Raw genomic sequence first — 16,003 nt, 5'->3', positions numbered from 1 at the left:
AAACACATTATCATCACACCCATTTCACCCGCCCACCTTTGGAAATCTCCACTTTCAAACATATCTGATGCTAATATTTATGAAAATTTTTCAGAAATACTTCATCGCTGGATGAAATTTATGCCCTGACTCACATTCTCCCAATCATTGGTGGATAGACAAGCCATCTCATGAAACTTCCTAGCATATTAGAAGTTGATGCTAAACCGGGTTTAGAATCTGGCACCTATACTTTCGCGAGCAGCCCTCCTTACGACGGAGCTATCCAGACATGGCTCATTACCAGTCCCCACAGATTTACTTTCACCAGTAACTTTCCCCTAACCTCTAAACTTCACATACGAGGAGCGGAAATGCCCATGAAAGACAAAGTCCTGCATTCGAGTCCCAGTGCAGCACACAGTTTTAAGCTGACAGGTAGTTTCAGTAGACATACTTCTCCGCTGAGCGAAATGGTAACTCTGGAAGCGTTACATGTATGGATATGTTGTCTTAGTGGTTATCATAATACATATCTGTTGCCCAACATCATGTTGACTCTACTACTAAAGATTTAGGATGCATTAGCATTTTTCCACTGCAGACAACTGCTTAAAATTCAAGGGGATGTTTTGCATAAGATTTGAATGTGAAAAAGTAGTACATGCATTCTTTAAATGTCTCACCTTTAATGTGCCAGCCTGTGAAATTAACTTGACAGTTGTGACAGTCAAAAATTTGAGAAACGTTTGCTCTCTGAGCTTAAACAGTATGCTCAGGAAATTGATAAGATTTACGAATGATCATTCTGTACCCGTCACGCTGGTGTATGAATTGTGTTTTTGTAGTTCTGCCGTGTTCTTTGTTAAGGAATGTCATTTGGCGTCGAAGAACGAAAAGCATGGAATTCTACAGTTTACTTGATAAATTTCGTGGTGTTGCTCAATCCAAATGCGAGCTCTCATACACTGTAACGTCATATAGTTGTTACTGGTGACTATAGCACTCAAATCTTATCCGAAGCCGAGATAGATCTGGAACAGACCAATTAAACGTTTGGCTTCTTGAATATAAGTACTTGAAACTGTTTCTTTTCAAACAGGGTGACCGAAAGTTTTACGTAGCAGTTTTGACATTCATGCAGACCTCCCTTGAAACGTGGCTACCAGTTTTAGTTTCTTAGGATCTACCACACAATGATGGAAAATTTAAATTCTTTATACTTTTTGGTGTTTTTTTCTTTATGGAAATGTGGGAGGGTAGGGCACACCTCGAAATTACCCTTCGCGATAGCTACTATGTGGTTTTAATTGCGTTCAGACGCTGTGCCATTCGGAACACGGAACATTAACTACTACAGCGAGTGCGGCGGGAATTATTGTGGCGCGTGCAGGACTATCCGTGAAACAACCTACACCTCTTTGTCATTGTGGCAGAACTATTCTGCTACGAAAATCATGCAACACAAAACCTGAGGGTGGTAGATTATTGTATTGTGCATGGGTTAGAGTGGAACTTTATTTTCAGGAGTAAACATATGGAGTTGGAAATTTTAACCGATATTAAAAAGGTGTAATTTGCGAGGGACTTCCCCATTAGATGAATCTATAATAATGTCAACATTTAAGATTCAACTATCTAGAACACATCAGGCTTCATTAAATGTTATCTATTGACCAAGATTAAGATATTCTATAATCTGAGAGATGAGATAGCACATGACATTACTTTTTGATACAAGGTCTGCAGTTAATGAATTATACAGTTAATTTAGACAACGACTGACTCAGCCAGAAAAAAATGTAAATGCTGGTCAGCTGTGGTGACAATATTATCAAAAAACAAAACACAATAAAAAATTAAAGGGCCTACTGTTTTCCATCTTAAAGGTTAGACTTACGTAAAAGAAATCTGTTTAGTCTGGCATGTGCGGAATGAACATAAATTTCTCATATAACTGTTCCATTCTAATTTCTGATTCACCCATTTCCAGGATACAGTGTTATGATATGCGAATACTAATACATTCAACTAATGATTAAAATAACTGTGATCCATAGGAATGATGAGCTGTTGACGCCATGCATTTGACACATCTCAATATGCGTCCAAATCGTCGTATGGTGTCATACGAAGCGAAATGTAGGGGACTGACTGATGAAAGATGAGATACATGGATGTATCTTTGTGCTTATTACTTGGTCTTGTGCTACAATATGCCATTACGTATAATCAGTTCAGAGTAACTTTCATTATTTCGCATCTGCTATATTACTTACAGGCAGTGTTCGTATACAAATTTCCAACTTGATGTGACGATAGAGCGTTCTGCAATGGAAGGAACAGCATTGCACTCTTTGTACAAGAAGGGTGTACTGCGTGTAATTGATTTGAATCCCATCAAAAGATAAACTGGGACCCAATTTTTTTTGGAAAAGGTTAGTATTTAATGCACAACACAATTAATTTGGGCATTTCTTTTTCATATCAATCGATTTATTGGAGACTTGTTTCAATCAACATGCGGAAGAAAGCGTGGTTAAAGTACTCTTTTTTTAAGTGAGTGTCGTCAGAGTTGTTGCCAACTTCAGGTCGTGGAGGTGCATAAAGACTTACACACATCGGTCAATACATATCAGTGGCAATAATGTAATAAGATATTAAAGAAGACTGAAGAACAAAATGACTTTAAATGCGCCTTATGTAGCAGCAGGTGTGGCAGGTGGTGGTCGTTACATGTAGCACTACGCATATCAGTAATTCGACGTAAAAGCGACCTGTTCATGAGTAAAATAAACATTGTATTGAGAAACGTGAAAAGGCCTTGCTTTCATTTAACTAAAGTGTTGCACGGTTGTCGGCATTACTTCGTACATTTAAGCAGTTCATTATTTTTGTTACATGTGGATCGTTACTATTGATGACGTTGATTAACACTTGATACATCGATGTATAAATCTCGAAGATGGCTCTAATGAAGAGAAACAATACTCCAAGGCCATATAAAGTCTAGCGGTGGTAACGATTTCATCATTGACCTTCATGATAAGAGGCTGCTTTGTTCAGGAACTGTGGAGACGATAACAACATTTCAAGTTTCATGTTGTGAAATGTTGATCTTCGCTCAGATGAATGGAATTATCTCAGCTCCTGTTCGTCATATGAAAGTAATTTTCTTCTCTTGACGAATAGAAGTCAATAAGAACGTTATTGCTAACACAGGTATTACCCATCACTGTTACTTGACGATCAAACGCCTCTCCCAGAGAACACGTGGCACAGCAACGGTCGTCAAGTACTTAATTCCTTTCACAGATTTTCCTCCCTTTTCAAAAATGTTCCGTATATAACGCCTTGATATCTCTGAACAGATATATTTGTGTTATGTTCTCTAATGGGATGCAAATGCTATGGCGTCACTTCTGAGTCTTACTGCCGTCTGTACAGGTACTTCCCGTTTCTTCCAATACGGAATATGCAGAGTGGGATAAGTCGTAATGAAAAGGATTTACGGAGGCTATCTAGTCGGATATGTCCACAGAGTATTAACTCGTTAAGTCTGCTGTGGGTTTCCTGTACGGTAGAAGGTTTATGGTCGACATCTAGTGCGACGGGTTTTTATAGTTATCAAAGACATTGAGTTACGTCAAGTAAAGAGTCCTCTTGTTAGTTTGGCTCTTTAGGCATCATTACCCCTAGTGTCGCATTCATGATCTATGGAACGAGAATTAAACTAATTTAATCCACTGTATTTTAATTAAATATATATAGTTTACTAAGTGAAATTCATGAAAATGAAAATGTTAGTTGGTTTTCATTATACTTACAGCTTAGTTTTGGAAAGATTTTTCCTTAAGGAGTCAGTGGTTGTTTAGATGAATCTTTAAGGATTGTTAAAATTTATGCTGAGGGCAATCTCCTATTCTTCACACAATTTCTATTAGATTATAGTACTGATTACTCTTTGAATTCAGAAGGAAAAGCTTTTCATTGTCAGCTAGCAACTGTCCCCCTAATAATAGCAAAGTTACCTTAGAATGAGTCATGTATAATCATTGTTTTTCTTCTTATGGATTTCAATGAAAAGATTGCTTTGACACATTTGTCCACGCTAGTCCATATTGTGGAAACCTCTTCATCTCTTCAAACAACTGCAACCTAAATATATTACAATTAGTTTGCTCTATCCAAGGTTTTTTCTTCCTCCACGACTTTTATCCCCAAACTTCCCTTCATTACCGAAATGACATTCCCCCGATACCTCAGGATCCGTCCAATAGATCCCTTCTGTTAGTCTAGTTGTACCATAAATTTCGCTGTTCACCAGTTAGATTCAAACTATTCACACAGTCTACAGCATTCTTCTGTCGCACCGTATTTCAAACCCTTTTATTTTCTTCTTGTGTGAACATCTTATCGTCTCCATTTCACTTTTATACATAGCTACATTCCAGAAAAATACCTTCGAAAACCTTCTTAACATTTAAATGCATTAGGAACGAAATCATGGCCTAAGCAGACTGTAATCTATTTACTGCCCGTGCTAGTAGCTAATTTCTACCACCGCTAATTCTGAAGCACCTTAAATACATCAGCAAACGTGGTGACATTGTTTTATAGACTGTCTGTCTACGTGAAAGACCTCCTGTACAAATACGCATAACTGAAAATGTTGCTTAACTATCACAGGCTTCAAGCTTCACATCAATTTAGATTGAAGAGCCACTGCATATATAACGGCAATCAACTCAAAATGCTGTACCTTCTGTTCCTGCACTTCTTTTTCCTTCATAAAAACAATAATAGCGAGGTTTAAACCGAAAAATCACTCCAGGGGTACCCTCTGACTTAATCAACAAACTTTGTAGTTATACACTTTGAAGATCCAAAGAAACTACTGCGTAGGGACTGCGTGAGCACGCAGGAGTGCCGTAACACTTAGTGGCATGGACTCTACTACTATCTGAAGTACTGCTAGAGGGAATTGACACCATGAATGATTTGGGGCTGTCCATAAATATGTAGGAGTACGAGAGGGTGGACATATCTTCTCAACAGCAGTGGGCAGTGGAAGTGTTTAGACATAGAACCTCTGTAGCAGTTGTGGACGTGTGAGGTGTCGCATTGTCCTGCTGGAGTTTCCCAAGTATATCGGGAAGCACAATGGACATGAATGGATGCAGGTCATCAGAAAGGTTGCTCACGTACGTGTCACCCTTTCAGAGTGGTATCCACACGTACCAAGGGTCCCCCATCACTCCAACTGCACACGCCCCACACCTTTCCAGAGCCTCCACCAGCTTGAACTGTATACTGCTGGATTCATGAGGTTGTCTCCATACCCGTGCACGTCCATCCGCTCGATACAATTTGAAACGTTTGGCGTGCACTCATCGAGGGTACACGAGTGGGCCTTCGGCACCGAAAGCCCAAATCAATGATCTTTTGAATGGTTCGTACGCTGACACTTGTTGATGGCCCAGCATTGAAATCTGCAGTAATTAGGGAAATGGTTGCACTTCTGTCACGTTGAACAATTCTCTTCGGTTGACGTTGGTCTCGTTCTTGCAGGATGTTTTTCCGGCTGCAGCGATGTTGGAGATTTGGTGTTTTACCGGATTCCTGACATTTGAGGTATACTCGTGAAATGGTGGTACTGGAAAAATGTCCACTTCACCGTGACCTCGGATATGCTGAATACAATCGCTCGTGCTCCGACTATAGCACCACGTTCTAACTCACTTAAATCTCTATAACCTGCCATTATAACAGCAGTAATCGATATAACAACTGCGCCAGACGTTTTATATAGGCGTTGCGGACCGCAGCACCGCATTCTACCTGTCGACGTATGATTTTGAATACGCATGTTTTTTTCAGTTTCTTTGGTGCTTCAGTGAACCGTCTGCGTACTCTTCAGTCAGTTCCATCTAAAACTGTTGCAACTAACTGTGGAATAGTTCATGCGATGTCAGAAATTTTACTATCCGTACCCCCAATTTATTCACGTGCTCCATGCCTCCAAATGACACACAAACTGCTTACAGAACATCTTTCGATCGTTGTAATTTTTTTCTCCTTCATTGCCAAGTAAATCTTCAGATATTTTCTGCATGGTACTGTAATGTCGTTTCATAGCATATTTGGAGTGCTTGTCGCTTATATGACTACATAGTATATTTTGAGAATTCTCTTCCCCCCCCCTCTTCTGTCACTCCAATTTCATTTTTAACAAACATTTTATAACTGTTACTGAAAAGATGGGGTTGTCAGGTTCGGTAGATGCTGCTATGGATTACCTTAGACCAGACATTTCAAGTAACTTCCATAATATGAATTTGACCCTCACTACCCCAACAGAAATAATGTCCATCATTAAATCTTTAAAATCAAAAACATCTAGTGGGTATGATGAAATATCAACAAAGTTAATTAAAGAATGTGATTCTGAGTTAAGTAACATATTAAGCTATCTGTGTAAACAGTCGTTTATCAGTGGAATATTTCCTGAATGGCTGAAATATTCTGAAGTTAAGCCACTGTTTAAGAAGGGAGATAAAGAAATAGCATCAAATTTCCGTCCAATTTCACTGTTCCCAGCATTCTCAAAAATTTTCGAAAAAGTAATGTACAGTCGTCTTTATAACCATCTTATCTCAAATAACATACCGTGAAAGTGACAATTTGGATTTCTAAAAGGTTCTGATATTGAGAAGGCTATCTACACTTACGGTGAAAATGTGCTTAATTCATTAGACAAAAAATTGCAGGCAACTGGTATATTTTGTGATCTGTCAAAGGCATTTGCCTGTGTAAATCACAATATCCTTTTAAGTAAACTAGAATATTATAGTGTAACAGGAAATGCTGCAAAATGGTTCAAATGTTATATCTCTGGCAGGAAACAAAGGGTGTTATTAGGAAAGAGACATGTATCAAGCTATCAGGCATCATCCAACTGGGAACTAATTACATGTGGGGTCCCACAAGGTTCCATTTTGGGGCCCTTACTTTTTATTGTGTATATCAATGACCTTTCATCAGTAACATTACCAGATGCCAAGTTTGTTTTGTTTGCCGATGATACAAACATTGCAATAAATAGCAAATCAAGTGTAGTCTTAGAAAGATCAGCCAATAAAATATTTGTGGACATTAATCACTAGTTCCTAGCCAATTCTTTGTCACTAAACTTTGAAACACACACTACATGCAGTTCAGAACTTGTAAGGGGTGTCCCAAGAGTATATGTCTAACATATGATGATAAGAAGATAGAAGAAGTGGACAGTATTAAATTCTTGGGATTACAGCTTGATAATAAATTCAACTGGGAGGAGCACACCACAGAACTGCTGAAGCGTCTTAACAAATCTCTGTTTGCAATGCGAATTTTGTCAGACATAGGGGATATAAAAATGAAAAACCTGGCATACTATGCTTACTTTCATTCCATAATATCATATGGGATTATTTTTTGGGGTAATTCATCAAGCCAAGCTAAAGTTTTCCGGGCACAAAAACCTGCAGTAAGAGTTATATGTGGTGTGAACTCAAGAACATCCTGCAGAAGCCTGTTTAGGGAACTAGGGATACTAACTACTGCTTCCCAATATATTTATTCCTTAATGAAATTTGTCATTAAAGATATATCACTTTCTCAAACTAGCAGCTCAATTCATGGAAACAATACTAGAAATAAGAATAATCTTCACAAGGATTTAAACTCACTTAGTCTTGTACAAAAAGGTGTGCATTATTCAGGAACACACATTTTCAATAACTTGCCAGCAGCCATAAAAAGCTTAACAACCAATGAAATTCAGTTTAAGAGAAGCCTAAAGGATTTATTGGTGGCCAACTCCTTCTACTCCATTGATGAATTTCTTACTAAACCAACTGATTTGTATATAAGTACAACATAACTTCTGCACAATTTCAGTGCAGTAATGTGTTCATTGAAAATTTGTGTGTCTGTGTGTGTGTGTGTGTAAGTGTAATCTAACTTCTGCACCATTTCAGTGCAGTAATGTGTTCATTGTAAATAAGTATTACAGTAGTTGTATTACATGTTTATTACCTTATAAATAAATAAAACCTTTTTTATTTTAAATTCAGTGCATTAGTATTTGTAAAATGACTCTTAGTGTTCATTAAAAAATGACGATTATTCCTCTTGGGACCTGTGGAATGGTACATTAGCTTATTTGTTTTAGGTGTAAATATTTGTCATGTATTGTTGTTTTTATGACATGTTCCACATCCTGGAGGACCTCCTCACTACGGATCAATTGGAATGAAAGTAAATCTAATCTAATCTAAAAGGCTTGTGACGGTAGATCATTAGACTGCTACTTCTTGTGCAAATGCCTGTTGGACCTGAGAAACGTTCTCCGTACCACGAACAGGTAGCGAAAGGCAAACAGCATTGACACTACGATTCTGCGGAACTGAAGACAGTTGTGCCTCAATGAAATGTCGCTCTTTCCGGGTACTTCCGAGAAGGATCGAGTAAAGGCTGGATTGGTCAGACCTTGCTCCGCCCATGGCCTGCACATCCTGCACGAGTGAATTTTGGCACACTGTGGCCTGACCCGCTTTAAAACCATACGGCAAATAAGATCCGTAAAAGTAGTACTTGTTAATTGCTTATTTCCATACATTTTACCTTTAGTGTATATGAAAAACAAATTATGTAAGCTATGGATTCGTCAGTTTTCGTGTAAATTTGGAAACATAAACTACGATATCCAGTGAGATTTTTTGCATCAGTATGAATACCATGGGTTCAAATAATTGCGGTCAGGTAGACCTTATGACGTAAACAGATTCACTTACTTCGCCAAACTCAGTTCTTAACTTGTTTCGATTTTTCATGGCTTGCAACATCTACACTATGACCTCCAGAATGCCATATTCAATTGCTAAAAAAGTCATTGTGTCTGATGATGAGTCGCTAGGCGTCATGAAACTGTTAACGGTCAAATGACAAATTTCTGCCATCAGGAAACGCGACTGGCTGCAATCATTTTAATACACTTTCATTCATCACAGTCGCTGTGTTCCAAATCCATGACGGATAAAAGTTGTCGTATCTGGGAGAAAAGAACAGAACAGCCCTCACTCTATTCCAAAACGTTAACATAGTCGAAATGATCGTATGTTCTGTGTGATTGTGATATGGGATTTGTACTGGATTATTTTACTACTTACATGCTGGTGCAAAATGTGACACACAAATCAGTGATACATTTTTCAGCAACCAAGGAAGATTTTGACACTTGTTATGAAACACTTTTGGAATAAGGACGCACGATATGTACTGTTGTACAGAAGGCCATATCTCGTCTATTATTTGGCTGAAAGAGAAAGACATTCAGTATGTACAGTTCACATTAACAGATAGAGTGGGCCAAAACTTGCAGGAAAAGTACAAGGAGGAATGTAGCTTAACAGACAAAGACACATTATTGATGACCTCGAAGTGGCATCACTAGAGAGATGAATGTGTGTTGACCACATGCCATACAACCGATATCAGCTACATAAGAAAATGTGAAACAGGGCTGAAACTGGGGTCGTTTGGTAACTTTTGGGCCTTTACTGACCCCATGAATAGGATAAATTTATTCCCGACATACTGTCGGTCCAACAGCGATACTGAAAAGCATATGTTTCTGTCTATAATTGCAGCTTGTATAGTTTATATACTAGTATGTAGTTTATATAGTAGATTTCCAAGTAGGGGCGTGAACATGACAACGTCTGGTAACAGGTAAAATAAGGAAATAGACTGAATAATTCGTGTATAAATTAAACTTGATGAACGACATTATCAGGGTGGATCTCAGCTGAAGCCGTAATATAACAATATGTTACTTCTGTTGTTACTACGAAATAGGTCTAACAAGGGACAACTTGTTTGAATAGCGAATTTAAGACATAGTGCAAAATCGTGACTAGCTAACAGTCGATCAAATGAGCCGTGTATATCTCGGAAAACACACATTACAAATTTTCACGAACCTTCTGTCAGGCACGAAAGCAGCCCGTAAAGATAGTGAATGTAAAACTGGGCTAGTAGTAGCTCGCAAACAGCCGCAGAAAGAACAATTATTTTCGCACCGCTTACGTGAAAGGAACAGGAAAATGATTAATGTGTGGTTCAGTGAAAAGTATTCTACCTACTCAGTTCACAGTAGCTCGTAGAGTTTTAATTTAGACGTATACAGAAAAATTTAAATATAATACATCAGTGTAGATCAAATAATTCTATCACAGAGGAACTACTCCTAATACTAAGGGGAGTAACACGTGAATGTTGCGGTTTTAAATCGATATTAAGTGTACACAACTACAGGTGGATTAGAATAGCAATGTGTATGCTACTAGACAGTAACCATGATAACCAGTCGAAGAACGGTCTTAGTTTAGCCTTCTGTTGTGTTCACCGTTGGCATACAGTATACTCACACGTAGCAACCTGTGATGCAGGTTACCATAATCATTAACTGACGAGGCTTGACGCTTGTAACCTAAGTGTTTGTAAGAACACCAGGACAACGTTTCATAGTGACACACAATGTATACAGGAGATAGTAAGGGGCAAAACTAGGAAAACCGTTTATTAACATATGTCTGGAAAGTAAACGTGTTGGCATATGGGCAATTTTAACTGATCGCGAAATGTCAGTGGTTTGGATGTCTGCATATTGATGTTCATTGTCGTTTTTTATTGGCTATATTTGTGTCTGCACTGAATCCCCTGGCTGTGATATTGTCTCCTACATGACCCATTCCTCACATATCATTTCGAGGTTGTGCTGCCGTCAGAACAATATTAGTAATTCAGTGGAGTACTATGAACGTAAGCAGATAGATGGAGCCCTATTATTCCATGTGGGAAATGATGGACACTGTATTCTGATACAGTTCAGCTAGCAAAGTTAATCTACTGAAATATGTTATATATATGCAGAACAACAACTTCAATTCTAAAGTAAACGGCAAAAATAGGTCATCAGGTGGTTCTGCCTACTTGTAGACATGAGATCACTTCCAACGATAAGTGGTCATTTTGTGGAATCAAATGGAGCAGCGGGTGTTGAGAAGATGATGGTCCCGAAACAACAGTGTGAACGGTACTGTTTGATTACCCACGGATTGTTATCTGTGGAGAGTGAAACGAGACGTCAAGACAGTAGACTTGCTTAATTAACTGGCCCTCTGCCATAGCACATCAGGAACAGCTTGTCGAAGGCATCTAGTTGGCTCCCATGCGAAAGAAAAGACGTCCTGCATTGCTGATAACATAAAGAGGGGGGTGAGCGGACCATCACTCGCACGTCGCTGTCAGCAACGTCTCAGGCTGCGACCCTAACAATACCGTGGGGGCAGCCGTAACCCCCTCCAGCTAGTGGGCGGCTCTCCGCTCCGGCGGCGGCTTTCTCGTGACTCAGGGCAGGCTGTACTATCCTATGGTCGAACAGCAGACCCCATACTGCATTCCAAGATGTCGCTCCAGATGTCACAAGCCTGTGGTGTATGCTGTGGCACTGAGATGAGAATATTTTAGTACACAAATGGCTGAATACTTATACGCTCCAGACTCTGTCCCTCAGAATTATTCTGCTACCTTATTGCAGTGTCAGCTGTTGCAATACCGCACCCAGCTGGCTCAGCTTCAGAAATGCCCGTCGGCCGTGTTTTGCTTTGCATTGCATAACACTCTTGCCTGCCTGTGTCTGGCTTTGTTGCAACTCACTTCCACTCTGGCGCACTTTCTCACTGAATACGGTCGATACGCTACATTGCAATTTTCCTTGTCAAGATCCAGTCCCTCGTGTTGGCCAAACTAGATTATCCTTTACACTAGAGTCAATGGCGTCCAGCCCTTCAGAACCTGTTTCGCCTCTTAGTAATTATTCTAACAGTTGGTTTCCTTAACCCTATCATATAATCTTACATATTTCTACGGAGCCCCATGCCCTACTCCTTATGTCAAACACCATAAAACTTGTCCTATTGTTAGGTATCTTGTGCATTAATTCTAACTCTCTATTACGAACTTACATGCTAAAATGAATCAATTATCGTTCGACATCACAATAGTCAATGTTGTCTCTTTCCAATACTGATTTTCCCAACACATATTAATTACAACTGCAATAAGGTTTCAGGAAGACTCGTCCCTCCTATAGATTCAGAAGCGTGTTCATGTGTTAATTACTGTCCTAGCGTTTGATTTAAGCAGATTATATTTGCTGCCGTCTCTGGCTAACACAAAAGAGCTTACGAAATTTTACGGTCAGTTATCCCTGAAATCGCGATGGGCAAGTGGAAAGTAGGCTCCATTAGCTTGCACTCAGTTCCATTTAATAGGAAACCACTCCCGCTTAATTCTAGGCTGTTTGCTAACGTAAGATTCCCCTGCTCGAAACAACTAGCCACTGCAACCATCTTGTCAAAGGTAGTGTACAATCAATGCGCCTTGACCCGCCGAAACTACAGTTCTTGCTCGATGACTTCTTCATTGCATACTCTTACGTCTTTTCGTTTTATTAGCAATTTTTATGCATAAGAATCGTGCCCCTTTCTTGTGACCGTATTCAGAGAGTCTGATTTTCCCTCTGTAGCATTTTTGTAACTTTGCTGTCCCCATTTCTACATATCTTCCCATGTCTTTCACAATTAATAGCAGTCACCCCGTTTTTAGTCTTACAATTTTTCTTCAATTCCCTGCTTAACAGGATACACATGAGCTATGTAGCACTCCTGACGAGGTTGTTTCCCTGCTACTGGTACAGAGACGGAAATTTTAACTTTCGCTCATTCAGTTCTCACCGATATTGTGGCTAGCCTGAAATAAAAAGTTAAGTTTTCGTGCTCGGATTCTAAAACCAATCTCAACTCCGGCAGTAGTTCCTTCTATACTTTCCTTAGACACTCTAAATACTGCTCTGGTGACAAGTTTACCGCTAGCTGACCATTTACAGCCTGCCGCATAGCCTACTGTACCTCAGTTACTTTTCCTCGTGCTTCCAGAGCCCTATCTTCTATGGAGTGTTACTGTTTTGTTATTACTACTTCCCTATCTAAGACTTCTACTTCGGTTTGTACACTCCTGGAAATTGAAATAAGAACACCGTGAATTCATTGTCCCAGGAAGGGGAAACTTTATTGACACATTCCTGGGGTCACATACATCACATGATCACACTGACAGAACCACAGGCACATAGACACAGGCAACAGAGCAGGCACAATGTCGGCACTAGTACAGTGTATATCCACCTTTCGCAGCAATGCAGGCTGCTATTCTCCCATGGAGACGATCGTAGAGATGCTGGATGTAGTCTTGTGGAACGGCTTGCCATGCCATTTCCACCTGGCGCCTCAATTGGACCAGCGTTCGTGCTGGACGTGCAGACCGCGTGAGACGACGCTTCATCCAGTCCCAAACATGCTCAATGGGGGACAGATCCGGAGATCTTGCTAGCCAGGGTAGTTGACTTACACTTTCTACAGCACGTTGGGTGGCACGGGATACATGCGGACGTGCATTGTCCTGTTGGAACAGCAAGTTCCCTTGCCGGTCTAGGAATGGTAGAACGATGGGTTCGATGACGGTTTGGATGTACCGTGCACTATTCAGTGTCCCCTCGACGATCGCCAGTGGTGTACGGCCAGTGTAGGAGATCGCTCCCCACACCATGATGCCGGGTGTTGGCCCTGTGTGCCTCGGTCGTATGCAGTCCTGATTGTGGCGCTCACCTGCACGGCGCCAAACACGCATACGACCATCATTGGCACCAAGGCAGAAGTGACTCTCATCGCTGAAGACGACACGTCTCCATTCGTCCGTCCATTCACGCCTGTCGCGACACCACTGGAGGCGGGCTGCACGATGTTGGGGCGTGAGCGGAAGACGGCCTAACGGTGTGCGGGACCGTAGCCCAGCTTCATGGAGACGGTTGCGAATGGTCCTCGCCGATACCCCAGGAGCAACAGTGTCCCTAATTTGCTGGGAAGTGGCGGTGCGGTCCCCTACGGCACTGCGTAGGATCCTACGGTCTTGGCGTGCATCCGTGCGTCGCTGCGGTCCGGTCCCAGGTCGACGGGCACGTGCACCTTCCGCCGACCACTGGCGACAACATCGATGTACTGTGGAGACCTCACGCCCCACGTGTTGAGCAATTCGGCGGTACGTCCACCCGGCCTCCCGCATGCCCACTATACGCCCTCGCTCAAAGTCCGTCAACTGCACATACGGTTCACGTCCACGCTGTCGCGGCATGCTACCAGTGTTAAAGACTGCGATGGAGCTCCGTATGCCACGGCAAACTGGCTGACACTGACGGCGGCGGTGCACAAATGCTGCGCAGCTAGCGCCATTCGACGGCCGACACCGCGGTTCCTGGTGTGTCCGCTGTGCCGTGCGTGTGATCATTGCTTGTACAGCCCTCTTGCAGTGTCCGGAGCAAGTATGGTGGGTCTGACACACCGGTGTCAATGTGTTCTTTTTTCCATTTCCAGGAGTGTAGTTCCTTGCTGTTCTGATTAACTGTCTCTTATGCAGTTCTAGCATACCGCATTACTTGCCCAATCAGTTGCATTTGTCGTGTGTCATTCAGTACATCACTCTCTAATCTTGCAATCTGCGTAGTGCGCCAATCACTCACGGCTCCCTTTTTCCCACTGCTTACCCTTTTCTATGGTGTCGTTCAATCCTACGAATGTCTTCCTCAGCCAAATATTGTTTTAATAATCCGGCCTCCAACGACTTCATGTGTGTGGAATAACCCCCAATACTTAGGTCATGATAATTTCTCGTACGCTCCATTTACTCTCTCATATATCCCGTGTCATTCTGTTCCCAGACGGAATTTTCCGAATACTTCTAGCAGTCTTCAACTTTGTTACGCATCTCCCATGCGTTGAATACACCTGTATTACTCAGTGATGACTGGTGATCACTACGTCTTCCTGCTTGGGGAACAGCACTCCCCCTTCTAGGTGCTGGTTCAGAAACGCTTCCGCCCCGACGAAGACCAGTAGTACCGATATGAACCGCCCCACCGTGCCTTCTCTACACCTCACGTACGTGCAGGAATACCTATCAATTCCCTTCCCCTTAAATTCATTGCTGTTCCGCAGCGGCTTACACTAATTACACTAAACGTATACCTAACCTAAAAAAATATTAAATCACTATCTCCTACGCCTTAACACATACAGCTTCCTCGTTACCGATTCATTCACAACCTGTTGTATATCTTCCAATACCTCATCACTCTCCCTTTCTTGTTTGTATCCCCTATCTCTGGAATGTCTTCAGGTCTTGCTCGACGAGGTTTCAACAGCCCTATATGCGCAAATGTAGTTCTCGTTGGTAACCAAATCTTGGTACTTACTGCCGAGCACTCTAAGGTGATGCAGTCATGGACTGTGCGGCTGATCCCGGCGGAGGTTCGAGTCCTCCCTCGGGCATGGATGTGTGTGTTTGTCCTTAGGATGATTTAGGTTAAGCAGAGCGTAAGCTTAGGGACTGGCGACGTAGTCTCTATCACTTGTTATAGTCCCTGACACTTTGCAAAAACCTTCTCAGTCTTTCCCTTCGGCGTATGGGAATTAATAGCATTGTCCACTGACGTACCTTACACTGTGGCATTCTTGCCATACAGACGACAGCTTTTTCCTGTTTCTCCATTGCTCGTGTATTTGCGCTCTGTACTCCAGTCCAGATTTCCCTAATCTTTCTGGAAAATTCCTTTCCACAGTCTCCAGTCATTCCTTTTTATCGTTTTCAATATTTCGAGCGGTGATGGCACTTTAAGACCATATATTTCATGCAGCGATAATCTTGTATTCGTATGCTGCTTTGAGTTGTAGGCGGAGACGATGTACTCCAAATAGACATCCCAATTAGAGTGATGTGAGTCAAGGTAGTATCCAAGCCTCTTCCCTATTGCCCTATGCACCCTTTCAGTTCTTCCATAGGCTTGTGGATGGAGAGGGCTCATCCC

Source organism: Schistocerca americana, chromosome 8 (genome assembly GCF_021461395.2).
Source record: "Schistocerca americana isolate TAMUIC-IGC-003095 chromosome 8, iqSchAmer2.1, whole genome shotgun sequence".
Lineage (NCBI taxonomy): Eukaryota > Metazoa > Arthropoda > Insecta > Orthoptera > Acrididae > Schistocerca > Schistocerca americana.
Note: the sequence above shows the minus strand (reverse complement) of the source record.